Source organism: Sus scrofa, chromosome 16 (assembly GCF_054392235.1).
Source record: "Sus scrofa isolate SSC_HxYL_T2T_F1_AM1 chromosome 16, Sscrofa_HxYL_maternal_Yorkshire_Landrace_v2.0, whole genome shotgun sequence".
In the NCBI taxonomy this organism is placed as follows: domain Eukaryota; kingdom Metazoa; phylum Chordata; class Mammalia; order Artiodactyla; family Suidae; genus Sus; species Sus scrofa.
In genome coordinates this window covers 65,764,509-65,785,642 of record NC_139398.1, presented here as the reverse complement: position 1 = coordinate 65,785,642, position 21,134 = coordinate 65,764,509, and the positions used below count along the sequence as shown (strand labels likewise).

Here is a 21,134-nt window from a genome sequence, read left to right as displayed (position 1 = left end):
CTGAGTAATCAAAGGGAGGGTCTGGGAAGCCCTTGAACTGGAAAATTGAGAGTCCTGGCTGGTGTTAACCCCAGGGCACGGCGAAGCCTATCCTCCTGGGGTCAGAGAAGTTCAGATCCGAGCCACCTGCCACGTGCTCACCATTTCCTTCCAACGTGCCCTGAAAACTTCTTATTACCCGTTTCTCGGGGGCCAGACGCTGTGCTGTGAGCCGGCACCCTGCAGTCCACCAGGACCCAGCGTCTGTCCTCCTGAGCGAGACCTTCGTGTATAATCCGCCCTTCATGGCTCACTGGTGTTGGTGCGATGGTTCTGGTGGGCGTAGGACCAAAGGGGCAGATGAGGACCAACCTTTCTGTGTGTCACGGGGGAGCGTGATGGTGGAGGTGGAGGAAGGCACAGGGGAGGCAGGGTTTAAGCCAAGCAGGTAGTTGCAGGCCTCCCCCCGTCACTCATCTAACTGGGCTTTTGTCTCATTGGGTGTAAAACAGGAATAACAATATGCACACAGATTAAACAAGACAATATGTTGAACTAGAAAGGGATACATAACGTTCAGGTGAATCTGTGCACCGCATTTTCTTCTTCTGTTCATGTACGATGGGCATTCAGGTTGTTTCCACCTCGTGGCTAGTGGAAGTAATACCAGAGTGAACATGGGGAGCAGATGACTGCACCTCAAAAAAAAGAAGCAAATCCTGCCAGTTGCTGCAACAAAGATGAACCTTGAGGACATTAGGCTGCGTGAAAGAATCCTGTCACAGAGGACAGATGCTGCAGTATTCCACTGAAGTGAGGTGTCTCAGGGAGTCACATCCTTCTTAGTACAAGCAGAAAGTAGGATGGTGGTTACCCGCGGCTGGGAAAGGCAGTGGGGACTTTCTGCTCAGTAAGTCTAGGGTTGTAGCCACACAAGATCAGAAGGTTCCAGAGAACTGCTGTACAGCAAGGTGCATGTCTAGCTAACTCTGCCATACTCTTAAAATTTTTTTGAGGGAGGTCCCTTCATGGCTCAGCAGTTAACAAACCTGACTAAGGATCTATGGGGATGCAGGTTCGATCCCTGGCCTCGCTCGGTGGGCTGGGGATCCAGCATTGCTGTGGGCTGTGGTGTAGGTTGCAGATGTGGATCCTGAGTTGCTGTGGCTGTGGTGTAGGCCGACAGCTACAACTCCGATTTGACCCCCAGCCTGGGAACTTCCATGTGCCGTAGGTTTGATCCCAAAAGGAAAAAAAAAATTTTTTTTTGAGAGGGTAGATTTAATGTTACGTTTTCTATCACAAGAAAAATTAAAGGTAAAGGGCTTAAGCAAACAATATTCAATACCATATATTCTTTTTACATTGGTAGAAAGTGTATAAAAACATGGGAGGGGGCTGCCTACCAGTCTGTGGCAAGCAGTTGTTTCTAGGAAGGGAGGGAGGGACATGAGATCAGGGTAGGAAGAACTTCAACGTATTTGTAAAGCTTTAATTCTTAAAACAAAAGGATCTGCAGCTAAGTTTAATTCTTAAAACAAGGAGATCTCAAGCTAAAATATGAATTTGTCAAAGTAGAGTGAGGAGTGCTCTGGGGTTTATCATCACTTAAGAAAAAAAAAGAAAGAAAGAAAATCATTAGTTCCCAATTGAAGGACACTCTACAAAGTACCTGGCCATCTTCCCTCCAACTGTCAAGATCATCACAAACAAGGGAAGTCTAAGAAACTGTCGCAGCCACGAGAAACCGAAGGAGACAGGGCAACAAAATGTCATATGGTGTCTTGAATGGGATCTTGGAACAGCCAAAGGACATCAGGCAGAAACTAAATCTGCAATAATAGATCAGTATGAACTCATTAGTTGTGACCAGTGTACAGGGTTAATAAACAGAGGAAATTGGGTACAAGGGCCCTCTGCTCCATCTTCACGATTTTTCTCTAAATCTAACATGATTCTAAAATATAAAGCTTGTTTCAGTATACAACCGAGGTAGTGGATAATAACTGGCGTGCACGGTGCAATGCTTTCAACTCTGTTTGAGGTTATTCGTAATTTAAAAAAGTAACGTGTGGGCATGTTGTTTCAAACTGCAGGGTAGGGAGATCCTGAAATGCTTCAAGCAGCCAGCAAGCAAACAGAGGGTCATACCTGAAAATGAACCGTATAGCACTAATAAAGATGTGCAAATGGCCTCCGAGGTCTCATCCTCACTTGGTGTGCTGTGTTCATTGCTTTATATTACTCGAGGTAAAGTCTTTTATACGGATATTAATAACTTCCCCTTTAACGCTGGTTCCCCCAACCCTGGATTCCCCCTTGAGATTTTAAGCTTTTTCATCACAATTTCTCCTAAATGCCCCACGGTTGGAGAGATGCTGTATGTATTTACATATTTCCGCAGATGGCCTAGTATCCCACTTCAGAGACAAACGCTGAGGCTACCAGGCACACCTCCCCCACTTCCTGTCCTCTTACCTACACACTTATTTATAGCCTTCACACCATCACCCCTTCCTTCCAGACACAGAGAGGTATTGAGGGGTCACCCCTCCTTCTGCCCTCCATCCTCCCCTTCCTCATTCTTCCAGGATGGCTGTGTTTTCTATGCATTACTGTATTGCTTTCCCAACTCTCCATATCTTCTCTACCAACTCTTCACAGCCACCCAGCCCAGGACTTTTCATCTTTAAACAATGAACCGAGTCTTCCAAACGCAAGACAAACCAACCCCCCAAAGTTCTTCTTCCTCTGCCTCTATCCTCCTCTTTTTTTCATAGCCAGGATTCTCGGGGGAGGCAGTCTACACCTGCCGAGTGCCCACAGATTCATCCCCAGTGCCCAGCTCTGCCGAGCTCACTGGTGGCTTCCCGACACCCACGCCAGCAGCCTGGACCGTCAGCAGCAGGTGACCCTCCCTGGGTCCCAGTGCCTGCTCCCCTCCCCTGGCCTTCAGGACTCACCTTCCTTCCCCAATCTCTTTGGCTGATCCTTGCCAACCTCTCTGGTTGGTTCCTCTTTCTCTGGTCACCCTGATACTTATCAGAGCTCTGTCCTTGACCTTCTTATCATGCCTTAACACATTCTTCCTGCAGGATCCAACTCCTCTCAAGGCCTCCATCACTCTGGTGACACCCAGATCTACAGTTCCCCACACAGTTCAGAGGACTGATGTGTAACTTGTGTGCAGGACTATGACACGCTGGGCACTGCTTAAGCACTTTCCAGACATCTCATCTGACCTTTACAACAACCCCGGGAGGTGGGTATCCTGAGGATTATCCCATGCTCCTAAGCACAGAGAGACCAAACAACTTGCCCTGAGTTCACACAACCTGAAGCCCGGATTCGAACTCGGACCCGTGCTGTGACCACCACACTACTTCTTTCCTGGCAGACCATCTCCACTCAGAGTTTCTTCACATGCCTCAAGCACAACACGCCCGCGAACGCATCTCATTCTTTTCCCCCCAGACTCTTCCCCTTGTGTTTTCAGAGGAGGCTCCTCTGAAACTGGGGAGGGAGGAGCTCATTAAGGAAAAGAAAAGCAGAAGAAAATCGTGGACTACAAAATCAGATTCAGGGTCTTGAAGCTTCAGCCTGGACTCTTTCCAACACACTTCCTGTGCAGCAGCAGGGTGACGAGCAGAAACACAACGCTCATCAACGCTTCCACGGCACCCCCTCCCCCCACCGTCCTCTGGCTCAGGTCTAAATTCCTTAGCCTTGCATTTCCCAACTCTGGTCGACCTTGCCAGGGTTACTTCTCACTTCTCACTGTGCTCTCCTTTTGTGACTTTTTGATGAGCAATTCTTGAGTGGTAAGGATTCTAGACTCACTTCTGAAAGGATTCTAGACTCAATTCTGACATGTGTGTATTGGGGGGGTGGGGGGAGGGATTTTTCCCACACCACCAAGCAATGCTCAGGGCACCATCAGGGTGTCCTAAAACTCACATTCTGAAGGTAGCATCAGCTCTCTTAGGTTAAGGGCTCAGTCTCACAAGACTGCCCACCCCCACCCGCCAACTTCAGAGGCCAGTCTCAAGTCCAGGTTGTCATCTGTGCTTCTAACTGGCCGGCTCTGGATCAGAGGTTTCAACCACCTCCTCCTTGGGTTCTGTTAATTTTAGAGTGGCTCACAGAAACATTTTAGCTACTAGATCATCGGCTTATTATAAAAGGATATAACTCAGGAACAGCCAGATGGAAGAAACAAATAAGCAAGAGCGGTGAGTGAGAAGTACTATAAAGTAAATCAACCGGAAGTGATATCACCAAGGGTGCTACTTTAGAGGGATCGGTCAAGTCACCTTACAAGAAGGTGGCACTTGTGTGAAACCCAAATGGTAAGAAAGAGGAGCAGAAGTCCTGATGTGAACAAGCTTTGTGTGTTTGAGGAACAGCAAAGTGTAGAAGGAGTCACATAAGCAGGGAGGCAGGGGGAAGGAGGTGGGGTTGGAAAGATTTTTAGGGACAAGATCATGCAGCGTCTTGCAGGCCTTCCAAAGGAGTCGCAATGTCACCGGAAGTGAGTGAGAGGCATGAGGAACTGCTGAGTAGGTGAAGGCACGACTGAATACATAAACACGATGCCTGTGCATCGTTTCAAGCTGAGTTTGTGGCGTGTCTCTGTATCGAGCCCTCAGTGCCGCATTTACCTGGTCCCGCTTCTAACCACCTGGATGGTGTCATGTAAGACAGCCTTTGTCCTGAGCTCCGGGCACGTTGCATTGGACAAGCTGATGACCGCCTTGGTCCCAGGTCCCATCTCCAAATCCAGGCAGAAGGACAGTGAGCAGCCCTGCCTAAAAATAGCCCAAGGCTAGCCCTCACCTCCTGGTCCAGGGCTGGTTCCCTTGCAATACTCAGAGCTCCTGGGTGAAGAGTGAGGACATAGAGGATGGTCAGAGAGGAGAGCCAGACAGTTCGAGAATCGGGAAAACACACTTTGGCAACGGAGCAGATTTGGGATCCTTTCTCAAGCACACATATCTCTACGTGAATGACCTTGGACAAGCCTCTTCACCACTCCGCCTCGATTTCTCACATGACTTTCAGACACAAGTACCATGTCATTGGTTTGGAGGGAAAGAGTAGATAAGATAGGTTGGTAAGATAACAGGTTTCAACATTACTTGCTGTTTCTTTAAACAAACAGTGATGTCACTGCCTAAAAGTTAAATGATGCTATTAGAAGGCACCTTTGTTCTTTGCGCCTGTGCTACCAAAGTGAGAAAACGGCAAAAATCATGTGATGAGTCTCAGTTCCCCATTTTGTTTATATCCAAGTTGATATTTCCCTTTTGCCACAACAGCAAAAGAAAAAAAAACCAAAAAAAAACAAAAAACAGAAACTGAAATCGCTTCACTTCTCTTTCCTTCAAGATCCAGCATGGCAATCTGGATCGTCCCACCGGGGGGCAGAGCCACAACTCAAAACAAGTGGCAGAGCCTGCAGGAGGCACCGTGGCTCTCCCCAAGGCTTAGAGAAGGAGGATGGAACTGGGAGCCCAGGGGCAGCCTCTGAGGGCCTTCTTGAACGTGGGGCCTATAGGGTACCCTCCCCATCCCCACGTGGTGCAGGAGCAGATCATTCAGCTTTCTAACTAATTATCGTGAGAGCAGTAAGTCATTGTCACTGAATTAGTTTTTGTTCTCCTTTAGTTATTTCTGTCTCGCCCTTTGAAACAATGTCCAAATAGACTTTGGGCCACATGGGATCATCTAGCAAGGGGGTTCGATGGCTTGGGAGCTGGTTTTCTGAAAGGTCTGGTCCGAAGAAAGCTCGGCAAGTTGTCCTGTTTTACCAGGAGGCGAACAGCGGAACACACACACACACACACACACACACACACACACACACACACACACACACACACACACACACCTTCCCTCCCCCCAACCCCAGGAAGTAGGTTTCTCAACCAGCAGGGCTGGGTATGAGTCACAGGCAATTCCGTTTTCTTCGGGGACATAAGACCTCCCTCTCACTCCTGGGGGCCGCGAGGGGTTGCTGAGAAGGAGACATGGTCCTGACCTTGCGGGAAATTCCCACGTCTGCGCTGGGGCTTGGGAACAGCTCCGCCGTCTTGAGGGTCAAGGCTGCCCTTGTTCCTGGCAAAGGCCTGTGTTTCTGGTCAAGAGCTGATGCCTGCGGGGCTCGGTGCCACGTGGTGCTGTGTGGACGGTGGAAGAGGGAAGTTTGGGGAAGCAGGGCCGAGATGAATGGTGTGGGTTCCTCAGAGGAGTGTGCCCAAGGTCACAGAGTGATGGAGAGGGGAGAGTGTGTGTGTGTGTGTGAGCGCGTGTGCGCGGGCTTATGTGCAGAGGGGAAAACTGAGAAGGGAAACTGTGCTCTTTAATATCTGGCACCACAGCTGGTTATGGGCACTTTCAAACTTTCCTCCAGGCGCTGCTGCCTTTGGGGAGGGAATAAAGAAGAAGTTCAGGGCATGTTCTCATCACCGCCATCCTCCTGCAACCCTTTCTTCCATCTTGGTTGGTCCATCAGGAAGGGTGGTCAGATCTGCTGCTCACCTGATGCTCTCCTTGTGCTCAGATCAGCTCAGACTGAGCAAAGAGATGGAGGAGTGGTCTCCCCATGAAACATCATGGTGCCAGGAGAGGTCGGGCCCTGCTGGGACTAGACCCTCCCCAGACCCATGAGAGTTGCCCCCATGGCTCCTTGGGGATGGGGAAGAGGAGTCTTCGGGAAGACTCAGATCAGGCATCTGGTTTCCTTGCCTTTCTCAGGTGGAAATGATGCTGCCTGGTCCCTGGGAGCCACCTGGAGGCTGCCTACCATCCTTGAAAGGGGCAGAGAGGAGAGAGACAAGCCCAGCAAAGCTGGTGGCCTTTGACTGCAAGCACTGTCCTGGGGGCCCAGCCCTGCCTGCTGCCCTTTCCTCCCAGGTCATATGAAGGCTGCCGTGGACCATCTGGTGACCAGAGGGGCCTGCCCAACATCCCTCAGGGCCCAGTGCCTGTCTCAGGGCTTAGAGGGCTTCGGTCAGCCACAGATGCCCAGTGTGGGCAAGTGGGCGGGTGTCAGTCCATCAACGCAAAACGGCACTGCCCAGCCCAAACCACAGGAAGAAGAGATATTCAGACAGTCATTCAGTAAACAGAAGACACTTCACTGAACCCAGAGGAGGTAAACGCCCACGTCTGACTTTTCGGGGGAAGGAGAACATGACAAACACAATCTAAGCAAGGGCTTATGAGAAAAGAAAAGGTTTTACTGCGTGGGTTCTGGCATGGGTACCCGTCGGGTCATTCTGAGTTCAGAGTCCTGACCACTGACTTTTCCAAGTTCAGTGCCAAGGCTGTGCTGTCTCAGAAAGATCCCTCCACTCCCAAGGCAAGGAGCTAAGGAGGGTTTCCACTCAGATAACCTGAAACTCAAGAAATGAAACTGAATGAGCTCCTGGGCCCCTGGATTAAGTGCAGTTTTCGTGTGCTTACCCTGGCAGAGGGCAGAGCCACCTTGCTCCCTTGTCCCCTCCCCACCTCCCGGTCCACAGCCAGAGGAGATGGGCCCTAGCAAATGGTGGCAGAAAGGCTGAAAGCCAGATTCGCCTCTGAGCCCTTGGCCGGCCTGATGTTGCGAAGATCTTGATGCTGCTGCTTCGAGCATCACCGGTGCTGTGAGTGGTGCCAGGAGACGCACAGGCATGTGCTCAGAGGCGGAAAGGCTGGGCTCGCCTCTGTCCCTTATATGGTGAGGCTGGGGAAAAAAACCCGTGTGGCTTCTCCAGAATGCTTCATCGACACCCTTGGCCCCTGCTTAGATCCTATGTGGCGACTGTTTCCCGCTAAGGTTATGACATCACTGCATGATCTTTCCTCTTGAGCAAAGTGGGGTCCAGGTGTTCCTCGTGGGGTGGACCCCAACACTGAAAAGGACAAGAGTCAATGATGGCATTCACTCCCCAGGAAATACACTGTTTCTCAGGGAAACGGCAGAAGCCCCAAATGCATCTGCCGCACAAAGCTAGATCAGCAGAACAGCGGGTTTGGACTCGGAGGCCAGTTCTGTTCTGCCAGCAGGAAGAGAGATGATGCAGAATGTGGTTTATAGTTCCTGGGGTTTAGGGAGCTCAGAAACTCCCTGTCTCCCTGCCCTTGCCGCACCGTTGTTAACTGTGGAGGACATTCTGCCCTCTCCTAGTACTGACATTGAGTTTCCCGCAGCCTCAGTTTATTTGTCAGCAAAATGGGAAACCTCATTACTCTACCTGGGGTATCAAAGAGGTGGGAGTGGCTCTCGTGGGGGCTTCCCTCAGCCTCTCCTCCCCCTCGGTCCCCCTTCTCTCGTTCTCCCCTGCCTTCTGCTTGTTCTCTTTTTCCTCCCACTCTCCTGGTCCTCTCTCTTCTCTCCTCTCTGCCCACTCCAGGCAGGAAGCTGAACAGTGGGTTAAGAAGCACTGCTCTGCAGAAACACAGCCAGTGTACGATCTTGCTTTTCCCAGCTGGGCATGTGTTTATTTACATTTAGGAACGTGAGGTGGGAGGCTTAGCTAAGAGTTTCTGAGGCTGGGGAAAATGACAGCAATCCTTAAAATGATGCCCTCGCCACTGTGCTCAGCTGGCGCTGGGCCCAGGTGGCCACTGAGCCCTGAGTAGAGGGGCTTGGGGAAGGCGGTGTGGGACAGCAGGAGGGCTACGTTTCCCCCGATGTCAGGATCCACGTACTCAGTGTTCTCAAGCCAAGAGAGAGAGACAGAAGCACGACACCGAGACAGCCAGAGAGACAGAGATGAGAGAGGGAAAAGACCAAAACTCAAAAGGGTCAAGAGAAAGAAACAGTGTGACAATTCTTGGAGTTCCCGCTGTGGTGCAGTGGGTTAAGGATCTGGCATTGCCGCAGCTGAGCCTCGGACTCCATCCCTGGCCCCAGGAACTTCCATATGCCCTGGGTGCAGCCAAAAAAGAAAAAAAAAAAAAGTGTGCCAGTTCTTGAATATTTTTAAAAGTCACAAATAAGATTTGAAAAGAAGGAAAAGTTATTTAAGAGGAATTTGTCCTTCTCTACTACTAAGGAAAGCACCCCCACAGCAAGTGACTAGTGATCTGGGAAAGTTCCATAAGAACTAGGACCAGCTAAGCAGCAAGGTCCCAGAGCCCTTGCCCCTGGCCTACAGGGCAACTTATACCTTCTGGATTTTTCTGTGGTTGAAAACTATGGTAGTCCGGGCACCGAAACTCACTCACCCTGGAGGCCCAGGTCAAAGGCTGACCTGTGTGGAGTGCCTCATGTCCCCTATCTGCTCAATATCCCTGTCCTCCTGACGCCACCCTGCCAGCTGGAGCTGAAGTGTTAGACACAGAAGCAAGCCCTGGACCATGCAACCCCCAGCTGGAACCCAGGATCTGCCACTGACCAGCTCCGTGGCTGAGCCCCGTTCCCTAACCTCTGTGAGCCTTGGTTCTCTCATCTGGAAAGTCGAAGTATTCCTACCCCACAGTGCTGTTATAATATTATGAATCATATTAGTACATTATTCGACAAGGAAACAAGTGATGGTTTCTTCTTGTAACTGGCACGCACTGAACGCATGAGCGAAGGACCACAAACAGCCTCACTCTTATTTTTGGCTGGGTCTGTGGCATGCGGAAGTTCCTGAGCCAGGGATCAAACCCACACCCCACAGCAGCCACTCGTGTTGCCACAGGGACAACGCCCGGTTCTTAACCCACAAGGGAACTCCAGACATTCTCACTTTTTACATATGGCTGAGAAAGACAAAGCTGCTAAGATGTGGCCCCTGAGCCCTTCCCTTTAGCAGCCAACACATCACTGGCAACCAAGAAACAAGCTTCCTTTCCCTCCCCACCCACCTATGATTTGGCTTTCTGTCTGGACGAGCCCATCCCTGCTCTGGGATGGCATCAGAAAGCACCCAGTCCTGATTGCATGGGTCAGTAGCTGGCACAGGCATCCTGGGAAAAGTCATTTTTCTTTCTCTGAGGCCTCTGATTCCTCATCACGAAGACAGACATGGAGGTGGTGTCACGGGTCCTTGGGCCCAGACAGGCCATTTCAGGGACCAGGGTAGGGAGCGCTGTTCTCAGTGCAGCAAGAAGCCAAGCTCCCAGGACACACAGAGTTCTCTTCCTCTCTTCCAGCCCTGTTTGGACCCATGGACCCTGGGGTCACAAGAGAGGTGACAGGCCCAGGCCGGGCTGGGGCTGCATCAGACTTTGGTACGGGAAGAGGAAGGACCACACAAACAGGAACTCACCTGGATCTGGTCTTTAGGCCCCCAGCCCAGTGGAAAGCAGTCACACTTCAGGATAAAACACAGAGGCTGAGAGTGCACACATGTGGGGCTTCAATTCCGGTCTTGTCCCATCCTAGCTGTGTGACCTTGAGCAAGTCACTGTCTCTCTGAGCCTTAGTTTCCTCATCTGTAAAATGGGAATAAGACAGGTGCCATTACCAAGAGTGGATGTAATAAGACCAGGCTTAGAAAACACACAGCCCAGCCTCTGGGGCACAGCAAGTGCTCACCTACCACCCACGCTGCTGCTGCTGCTCCTGCACCTTTGCGGGGGCTCTGCGCCCAGCTTCCTGTCCCCACCTGACTCTGGCCTCGCCCTGCCAGCGCTGCCTGCACAGGGTGCAAGTGCCACTCACAGGGTACACGAAACAGCGTTTGAAAGGTGAAGGCTCTGTGCTGCTCATGGATTTTCTATTTAAATTTACTGATTCTCTAATTATAATCTCAGCAAGAAAGAAAGGCGAGACCAGCAGGGGTTGTCAAAGAGCAATTACTTGGCAATTTTCTTGTTTCCAGTGGAAGCGAAGGGAGGTGGAGCAGCCGAGACACAGGGAGGAGCTCTCATTCCCTACTCCTTCCCTTTCTCTGGGCTTCAAGTTCTCTGCCCTGTTGGCAGGGCTGCCTGGGAGCCCACTCAGCTTCCTCTGGGGGAGGGAGGCCAGGGGGCTGGTGCTTGGGGGAGGGAGCTGGTTGTGGGTGGGGACTTAGCCTTAGAATGACATCTCTCTCACATGCCCCTTTTTCTTGAAAAGCCAAAATTGAGTCTGCTCTCCTATTCCTTCCTGGTTAACAGATAACTCTACGGCACATACCTATTTGATAGATCTTTTTTTTTAATTTCCAAATTTCCAAAAGTAGAACATTTACATAGAATTACCAGGGAGCTTGTCAAAGATCCAGGCCCCAAAGTCCCCCCTCCAGACTTACAGACTCGCCATCCGGGGCTGGGGGTGAGCACTACCATCCGAATTTAGCCAGTGGCATGGGAGCGGCTCACAGATGCTACAGGCTGAGAGCCCCTGGGGTGGGCTGTAAACGCCTTGAGCCCATCCTGTTTCCACACAGCAGTGTGATGCAAGGCTGGCCCCTATGTCCGGACACCTGGGCAACTCAGCTCATCACCTCTTGGGTGCCTGTGGTCACCAGCTTTGGGAGTGAGTGTCAGATGCAGAAAAGGATGGCAGAAGACTCGCCTTGTCCTCTGCACAAAGTGACCCAAACCACAGAGTATCAGATCAAGAGGCCTCTTGAGCAACGTTGGAGCCTAAGAACAAAGCTGTAAATGTCTGGGCTTAAAAGCTTTGGATGTGTTGCCGCAACTTTCTCAGTTGAAAGAGGGAGATAGTGATAGAACTAACCCCCCGGGCGGGTCCTGGAGATGACGTATGCACACGCACGAACGCACATCCCCGGAGACGCACGCGCAAACGTGTGGACACGGACGCACATGCCCGCTCACGCACGGTACGTCACCAAGTGCCCCGCAAAGACGAACTGCGAATTAGCTGCTCGTATACACTAAGCGCCGTGCTGAGCGCAGTAGCTGCATGTCGTCATTTAATCCTCGCCACCTGGTAAGCAGATGTCTGGCCCATTTTGCAGAGGAGGGAGCGGAGACTCCAAGAGATGAAGTAACTGGTGCAAGGTTAAAGAAGCCGTGAGGTTGCAGCCACTGGTTTATTCATAAAATATTGACTGCTCTGTGTGAGCCAGGCTCTATTCTAGGCATTGGGGGTTTTGTGGTGTGCAAGATAGACAAGGTTCCTGGTTCCTTGGCAATCACAGCTATTTGGAGGAGGATTTGGAAGCAAAATTCGCCTGACTCCAGAGCCCACAGGTCTGACCGCCCCTGGGACTGTCTTCTTGTCATGCGCGCAGCCCAGCCACTCCCATCTTCTGTCCCTGTGTCTAGGTACTGGGAGTCTGGACTTGGTAGGATTTGCCCAGAAGAGTTCTCATCCTGGGTTGGGGGAGCAGGTTGAGGGCAGAATACAGAATACAGAATACCAGGTTCAGGGTGGAGGTTGTACGGTCTCACGAACTGTGAGTAGAATCAGCACTCATGTCACCGTGAAATCTCTCCACTGCTGCCCGGGATTCCTGAAATCGTGTTCCAAAGTCCCTTGAGGTCTCCCCATCACTAGGAGAGAGAGCTGCTCCTCCCCTGGCCCCCTGACCTGCATCTTCTCTGACACAGAAGGGAGGTCACCCCTGGTCGGGTGGGACGCAAGTGGCGAGTGAGAACTTGGGCTCCCTCTAGTGAGAAAGCAGGGCACCTGCATGCTGGGCACAGAGCAGCTTCTGCAGGACTTTCTCCCCATCAAGATGATGGGGTTGAGTGAGTCCTGGTCAAAAACGGCCCCTCCTGTGGCTGCCAGGGACAGCTGCAACTGCTTGGCAGAGCCGCCTGGCGTGCAGACTCTTCCGAGGTCCTTGCCCTTGACCCTGAACTTCCCCCAGCTGTACATGCACAGATCCCTGGGTTCTGGCCCCATGTAACCCCCTGAAGCTTCCTTACCATCCTCTTTGCTGCACCAAACAAGCAGCGCTTCCTCTCTTGGGCCTGTTGGGTTGAGCTTGCCCTTGGTCCCTTACCTTCACCCTCCTGCTCCCCAGCAGCTGGGGGTGGGGTTGGGGATAAGTCCAGGCGGAGATGGGTCCTGAGCCCTACATGGAAGCTCAGCTCTGCCTCCAGGAAGTCACCCCATAGTATTTTTGGAGTCACTTAACATCCTAATGATGAGCAAACTCTTGCAACCAGATGCCTGGGCAGTGCTGAGTCAGCAGAGGGCCCAACAGCAGCGGGATGCAGACCCTGGGCAGTGCCGCTTTGAATGAGTCTCCTGACCTCTCAGGGCTGCAGTCTCCTTGTCTGAAAACTGAAACAAAATGCTGAGGTCAAGAGGGACAAATATGGGAAAGCACTTTGGAAAGTATAATGCACAAACTGATATTAGTATTCCTGTTATGCTTGAAACCAGGAAATCAGCTGAGATGCCCTGTCCTTTAAGACTCCAGTGGCTTTTCCTGGATGTCCCCCTGCCACCACCATTACATAGTGGGCCCCCTCTGCTGTCAGTCTCTCTGCTGTTATGTAGATGTGTGTGTGTGTGTGGGGGGGGGTATTTCCAGGCACCTGGACCTCAGAGCACCTGCCAACACTGTGTTCAGCCAGCTTAGGGACCTGCTTGTTTTCAGAGGTGCCCCCCGTCCTATTCCATATCAAATCCATCTGAAATGTGACTCAATCCCTTCTCCTAATTTTCACTTCAAAAAAGAAAAAAAGTCTAACAAGTTCTTGTGTGTAGCCAACTTCATGGGAAGCTTGGGGAGACAGAGGGAGTTTACCTCACGGCCGTATGGACAGCTCAAAGGCAAATTTAGACATCCCTTGGCTAGTCCTGATACCCAGAGGCCAGCCTGCGTCTCCTCGTTCCTAAGCTCTTTTCAGCTCTCTGCCATCCCAGATTCCTACAACAGAGAGGTTTGATCTCTCTTCAAGGTCCCAGCCCTTCCCTGAGAGGGACTCAGGTGTCAGCTGATGGGATAAGAACTTCCTTCTTTCCGTAGCACTGTTGTTGACTTCTGGCCTCCCCAGGCATGTGGGTAACAGATAGGAAAGAACCAGGGCTGGCAGGACGCTGCTGCAGGGGCCATGTGGGCGCCACAGGGAGGGGCTCCACGCTGGGCATTGTTCTGCCCTGTAGTTATTTTTGACGACTCTTAGCTCCTCAAGGCGGGGCATCAGACTCGAGCATGGCAGAGCCTTAATAAAGGTTGGTCCTGCTCTGACGCAGCTCCCTGCCATGTCGGGGGCTGGACTCATACCCTTTCCAATCTAAGCTGAAGCCGCAGAAGCAAAGGAGTCCTGGAAACACCACCAGACTTCTTGTGTCTGCTCCTTTGTCCTCCTGCTCTGGAGCTTCTGAAGCCCAAGGACACCTGGCTCTCAGACTCTTGGCCAGACTCAGAGACAAGAGATGTGAGTGGAGCTGGTGGGAAGGGAGGCAAGATGCGTGGTAATTCCAAACTCCGACAGTTCCATGTCGGATCAGAACACACACCCTGCAGGGGCGGCCGTGGGTCTCAGGTGCCTCATCTGTATATTGGTCCACATCCATCAATAACAACGAAGCAAATGCGAATAACGAGAGCTGCCATTATGAGCTGGGTCCTTACACACGTTCTTTACTGAGCGCAGCGATCATTTGATGGCGGGGCATAGCCTCCTTTCACAAGGGAGGAATGGGGAAACTTTGTCTGCAGTCACACAGCTCAGAGGTGTAGAAACTGGGCTTTTAACCATCACATGGCCCCCCGTGCCTCTTAACCAGGGGGGCACTTGTACCAATTCTCAATAAAGACATGAGCTTCAGAGTCCCCACTGTGGCTCAGCAGGTTAAGAACCCAGCTAGTATCCATGAGGATATGGGTTCGATCCGTGGCCTCAGTTAATGGGTTAAGGATCTGATGCTGCCCTGAGTTGTGGTGTAGGTTGCAGATGTGGCTCAGATCCTGTGGCTGTGGTGCAGTCGAGCAACTGCAGCTTTGATTCGACCCTAGCCAGCTGACTTCCCTATGCCTCGGGTGCATCATACAAAAAAAAAAAAAAAAAAAAAAAAAAAGAAAGAAAGAAAGAAAGAAAGAAATGAACTTCCCAGGTATGATTTGGTGGTGGTGGTGTTGTTTTGTCTTTTTAGGGCCACACCCGCGGGATATGGAAGTTCCCAGGCTAGGGGTCCAATCAGAGCTACAGCTGCCGGTCTGTACCACAGCCAAAGCAACGTGGGATCCCAGCCACATCTGTGACCTACACCACAGTTCACGGCAACGCCAGATCCTTAACCCACTGAGTGAGGCCGTGGATCGAACCTGAGGCCTCATAGGTACTAGTCGGGTGTGTTACCCCTGAACCATGACAGGAACTCCCCATAGGTATGATTTTATTTACCCCTCATGTGGATATACCAAACTGAAAGCTCTTTTACAACCATTTCGCAGACAAGGAAACAAGGCTTAGACAAGGGACGAAGTCCATCTGCCTCTCCTTTGCTCACTGGAGTGTGCGCGTGATGCAAAAGTGAAAGGTATTGTTGGGGTTCCCATCGTGGTGCAGCAGAAACCAATCCAACTAGTATTCATGAGGGCGCGGGTTTGATCCCTGGCCTCGCTCAGTGGGTTAAGGATCCCGAGTTGCTGTGAGCTGTGGTGTAGGTTGCAGGTGTGGCTCGGATCCGGCGTTGCTGTGACTGTGGCATAGGCCGGCAGCTACAGCTCCAATTGGACCCCTGGCCTGAGAACCATATGCTAAAGGTGCAGCTCTAAAAAAAAAAAAAAAAACAGTGGATGGTGTTGTGCAGTGGACCCCGGGGATGGGTGGGGGATGGGGTGAGCAGGGGGTGGGTCTTAAAAAGGTGAGAGTGTCCCTAGAAAGGCTAGATGGAGGAAAAAACACAAACCACCAAAAAAGCGTCCACACACTCCCTGGCATGCCATTGCCTCCTGCCCTTCCGGGAACATGCCAGCTTGGCACTGAACTTGAATTCCTCTAAGAGTTGAGCTGGTTTCACCATCTGAGGTGCTGGGCACAGAGACAAGGGCAGTTTTCTCGGATCTGCAGTGAGCACTACCCCCGAGTATGGGAAACGGCCCCAGCCCACGCCCCACCGGTGGCAACGCCCCGCTGTGTCCCGCCTGCCCATTAGCCGCCCAGGACTCTGCCGGCCCCACGGAGCACTGATGTCATTACTAATACATGAATAAATATTTAAAGGGACTCTTCTTTGACCGGTAAATGCCTCCTCTCCAAGTTCCCTCCATCACTCTCTCTAGATGGATTTCTAGAAGGATCGTTCTGACTCAGACCCCAGGCTGCCTGTGATTTGTCCTTGGTCATGTGACCATACTCCCCACTTTCTTGGCAGGTGGCCTTAAAGGTAGAGGGGACCAGTCAGCCCGGCCTGGCTGTGAATGTCAGGGTCAACCCTGCTGTTCTCCCTGATGGGACCTGGAGGGCCAGGAATGTGGCTGGGATGGGGACAGGGAAGCAACTGCAGATGCAAAGGGACTGGCCACCCTAATGACCTCTTTACTATTCCCGACACCCCGACTGGGTGCCACAGAGGATTTGGGTCACTGGCTGTAATGTATGTAGTGAAATATAAAATGCAAGTGACCCAAAATCTGAAAGCAATGTAGGATTTGGGTTACAGACGCAGGCTCTGCAGGTTCATTACCATCATTGTGGGAGAGGCAGGGGCTCCACTGAGTGACCCAGGACTGGTGTGATTTTAGCCCTGCAAGTAGCTATGTTCCTGGAAACCCCTCAGTCCTGGGGAACTGGGACCATAGGTCATCCTGGCTATTGAATATTGCCCTTGATTCTGACAGCTGAGAGATCTCACCCCCATTTTAAAAAGAAGGAAACAGAAGCTTCAAGCATTGGAATAACTGGCCTTTGTGTGGTTCCAGTGGCAGCTTGAGTTCAAGTCTCATGGGCTCCAAAATCCCAGCGTATCCATGTTGCTCTAAACTAGGCAAGATCCTGACCAGACTCACCCTTCAGGCAGGTTCTGGTGAATTCGCTTGGTGGCTGGAGGAACAACGCAAGGAGGAGAGCTGTCCCCATGAAGCACAGCGGGGAGGTAGGCATTTTTTCTAGGGCTGCCCTTGGCGCTGGGGATGGGAGCCCAGGAAATGAGACCTGGCCCCGCTGTCTGGGAGCTTGCAGAGTAGGGGGAGCAGACATCAGGCGGACACGTGTGTAACACAGACGGGGGGTGCCAGGCGGCAAGTGCTCTGAAGGAAGATACAGATATGCCTGGTAGGTAAGGGAATCACTGGTGGAAGGGGCGCTTTCCTGATGCTGTTGTTGGGGGGACCTCTCTGCAGAGGTGACATTTGAGCAAAACTCTGAAGAAGCTACGAGTGAGCTTGTGTGAGGATAATCTTCTAGGCCGGGGAAGAGCAGTGCCAAGGCTCTGAGTGCGAAACACGCTCGGCCTGTGTGAGGACCAGCCAAGGGGCCAGGGAGACGGGAAGGGAGTGAGCCAGGGAGAGGCCGCCCGGACCTTAACCCTGCAGGAGGGTTCGGGGCAGGAGAAAGTCACGACTGTGGCCTAGGGGTGACAGAGCAGCCCCTGCTCCGCACACCGACCTCTCAGGCACCTGGGAAGTATCTCCATGGGCCCCAGGGCTGTGGTCCCTCTGGCCAGGGCTCAGGGTGAGGGTTATTGCAGTGGGGGATGGGGCGGGGAGGGGGGCTGAGGAATATCGCTGCCCCCTTTCCCTGTGTCCTGGTTGGTCAGGCGGCTCAGCTCCCTTGGCAACCTTCCTCCGCCTCTCAGCATCACTCCAGGGTCAGAGTCCTTCGGTCTCATCATCCCAGTTCTCAGCAAGCTCTCTGCGCCCAGCACTTGGCAGGGATCTGAGGGGGCGTATGGAGTCCATTCACTGCTCTGTGGGTGCCAGGCCAGGGTAGAAAAATGGACCAAAGAGATGGGCTCTCTGTTCTCGGGGCAGCTTACATGCAGGGACAGGGGCTGTCATTAAACAAATAGACACAGAGGAGTCCGCGTGTGTATGTGAATCAATGCAATTGTGTATCCCACGAGAGATGCGCTCGGAGAGACAAACAGTGGTGGGATCACCAAGGGTCTCGAAAGCCCTGCCAGGCAGCCTGGGTGTGACTTTGAAGGTGAGGGGAAATCGCTGATGGAATGTAAGTGGCAGAGCAGATCCACGGTGAGAAATGGGCCAACTGGAGAGATCCTGGGGAAGCAGCATCAACAAGAAGGGGTGACAGCTTGGATGGAGCTGGTGGTGGCGTGAAAAGAGGGGACACTTGAATAGTGTCCTCTCAAAATTGATGTCCACCAAGAACCTCCGACCGTGACCTTTTTTGGAAATGGAGTCTTTGCAGATGTAATTAGTTAAATTTAGCTGAGGTCACACTGGATTGAGACAGTAGTCCAATGACCATCGTCCTTGTAAGACGAGAGAACAGAGACACAGACACAGGAAAAGGTCCACGTGAGGATCCGGGCAGAGTGGAGCGGGATGTGTCCACAAGCCAAGGAATGCTGAGGATGACCTGGTGTAGCCGGTTAAGGATCCGGCGCTGCCGCAGCTACAGCTCAGATTCGGTCCCTGGCCTGGGAACTTCCTTATGCTGTGGGTGTGGCTGAAAAGGAAGAAAAAAATATATATATAGGGAGGAGTTCCCATTGTGGCTCAGTGGGTTAAGAACCCAACTAGTATCCATGAGGATGCGGGTTCGATCCCTGGCCTCGCTCAGTGGGTTAAGGATCCAGCAGTGCCGTGAGCTGTGGTGTAGGTCGCAGGCGCAGCTCAGATCTTGCGTTGCTGGGGCTGTGGTGTAGGCTGGCGGCTGTAACTCTGATTCAACACCTAGCCTGGGAACTTCCATATGCCATGGGTATAGCCCTAAAAAAAAAAAAAAAAAAAAAAAAGAATATGGGGAAAGTCTTCTGGGCTGTTTGCAAAGAGCAGGGCCCTGAGGACCCAAGATACAGGACAGGAATATTTTGGTGGGAAAGTAAGAGAAAAGAAGCATCCAGAATAGTTATATATCTAGGAATTGGGACCCCGGCCCTGAAATCTGCACTTTGTGGAGCTGTGTCCTGCTTCCAGAGGCTCTGGGGTGCAGAGGGGAAGCAGTGGGGAGAGGTACGAGCGATTTGTAAGGCTCTCTGTGGTCAGCCTGAGACAGCCTGGGCCACACCTGGAGTCTTTGGTCCCCAGGTTAAGCTGGCTCTTCTTCTTCCATGATGACGCAGCACGGGGCCCCAGCACAGTGTGCGGGGCAGAAGCAGGTGGCAGGGGAGGACAGTATTGGCCAGCTCATATCAATGGGGAGCCATGGGGCAGCCTCTGGGGGCACCAGACAGAGAAGGGGAGGCTTCAAGGACCCCCTCGGTCTCTTCCTATTCTTTCCCTAGAAGCCCCCGCAGCTGCACGTTTCCCTTCTCGACAGTTCCGTAGCAAAACTGTGGTTCCTCCAGCCCACAGCTGGACCTGCCCATACAGTTGAGTTGAAGGCAAAGGCGTCAGGACCCCAACTCTAGGCGCCCTGCCCTCAACACAGATGAACCTGAGCAACTCCAGCCAACAGTGCTGATGCATTTCCATCAGCTCTTAGGCATCATTTTCTCATAATGATAACGGGGAGAGGACACGGAGTCCCACTGAGCACTTGGCGCCGCCGTGCCCCTAGAGCGAGGCGAATCCCTCTCTGAGGACCACACGTGAACAGAACGGATATTGCTGAGACTTAGAGGGGGAAGAAAAATTCTGATTTAATGCCAAGGAAATTGCCTTTTTTCCCCACCTGCGTAAGCCTGTTTTTAAATGCTAATATTTGGGGCCTGCTGGGATGTCACATTTATTTTCTTCCTAAGCAGCAACAAAAATCATTTATTTATGAGAATTCTAGCTCCTACCCTCTCTCCGGAGTTCCTCCCTTTCATTTCCATCAACACACTAGATGTTTTCTCCCATAGACAAATGGAATCTGTAACCATTTCCCTTCCCAGACCTGATCGTCTTTGCAATGTTCCTGTTTCTGCTTCTAGGGCAACTGGTGGCTTTGGGCTCCCTCCCACCCCCTAGACTTTCTCAATTCAGTCACCAGTCCCATTGATTTGACTTCCTCCCCTGGGGCACCTCACCAAGTAGGGCTGAGCCTCCACTTCCTCATCTGTCAAATGGGTCTCATAAATTGCCACGCCAACCTCATGCGTTTGGGACGAGACTCAGATCATCCAAATACAACACCCAGCACAGGGTCCCGAGTCACGGGATTATAATGATCCTGACCCCTGTGGAATCCGCCCCTTTCCTCTGAGTGCTTACTCTTAGGAGCTGTTCAGGGAGCTCTGAGAGCGCTCAGTCCTGCTGTGTAGGAAAAAACACACACTGGTCGCTCTTTGCTTCAGAGTATTTTCATGCTCTGAAATTCTCAACCTCACCAATGTGTTTGTTTAGGAGCACCCCTCCCCACTGCATCTCGAAAATGCAATTTCTGCAAGGCAAGGGATTTGGTCTTATTTGCTGGCACATAGGGGATTCTGGAATTTTAGCACAGAAGACAACTAGACCAGGCTGGTTATGAAGCTACTGACCCCCAGCTTTTCTGCCCTACTGGGAGAGGCTGGGCTGGGGCTCCACAAACCACTTTTCTGCTTTGCCAGCAGCCCCAAGACAGGCTCAGCCCTAGGGAGAGGGAGGCTGCCGGCTGCAGGAGGGGCATGTCCCTTCCAGGCAGCTTTCTGCTCCTCCCTGTGTCCCTGCTGCGACACAGTTCTTTACCCTAGCCGTGACAGCAGCCTCCAGTTTCTGAGGTGTACCTTTTTTTTTTTTTTTTGTCTTTTTAGGGTCACACCCACAGCACATGGAAGTTCCCAGGCTCTAGGGGTCGAATCAGAGCTAAATTGTAGACCACAGCCTCCGCCACAGCAACACGGGATCGAAGCCACAGCTGTGACCTATGCCACAGCTTGCAGCAGTGCCTCGGATCCTTAACCCACTGAGCGGGGCCAGGAATCGAACCTGAATCCTCATGGATATTCACTGGGTTCTTAACCCACTGAGCCACAACGGGAACTCCTGGTGGATACCTTTTTGAGCTTCCAGAATCAACCAGCATCAGCCAGCCGGGACCCCCTCCTCAAAGGTCTGAGTCTCAGCCTCGCGAAGTCCCTGCTCCAGGCTTCTAGGTCCTGAGGAGCCGGGTGCGCTTCCTTGTCACCCCCCTCTGCACCCCCAGGCAGCTGCTTCCTGCAGTCACTTCTCTAGGATTCCTTGCTGGCCCCTTTTGCCTTTCTAGTCCTCTCACTCCAGCTTAACAAG

The 21,134-nt window shown here is 52.1% G+C and overlaps 1 protein-coding gene across 3 annotated transcripts in view; it reads left to right on the top strand.

Moving 5' to 3' along the window:
* KCNIP1 (potassium voltage-gated channel interacting protein 1) overlaps window positions 1–21,134 on the top strand; it is a 422,695-nt gene that overhangs the window by 17,972 nt on the left and 383,589 nt on the right. The window contains exon 2 of one of the 3 annotated variants that reach the window (XM_021076586.2): window positions 16,831–16,909. The exons of 1 other annotated variant lie outside the window; for it this stretch is intronic. The gene's annotated coding sequence lies outside the window, so the exon portion shown is untranslated. Of the gene's footprint in view, window positions 1–11,728; window positions 11,840–16,830; window positions 16,910–21,134 lie in introns of those variants that run through there. One more of the 3 variants, XM_021076584.2, reaches the window with a different exon arrangement.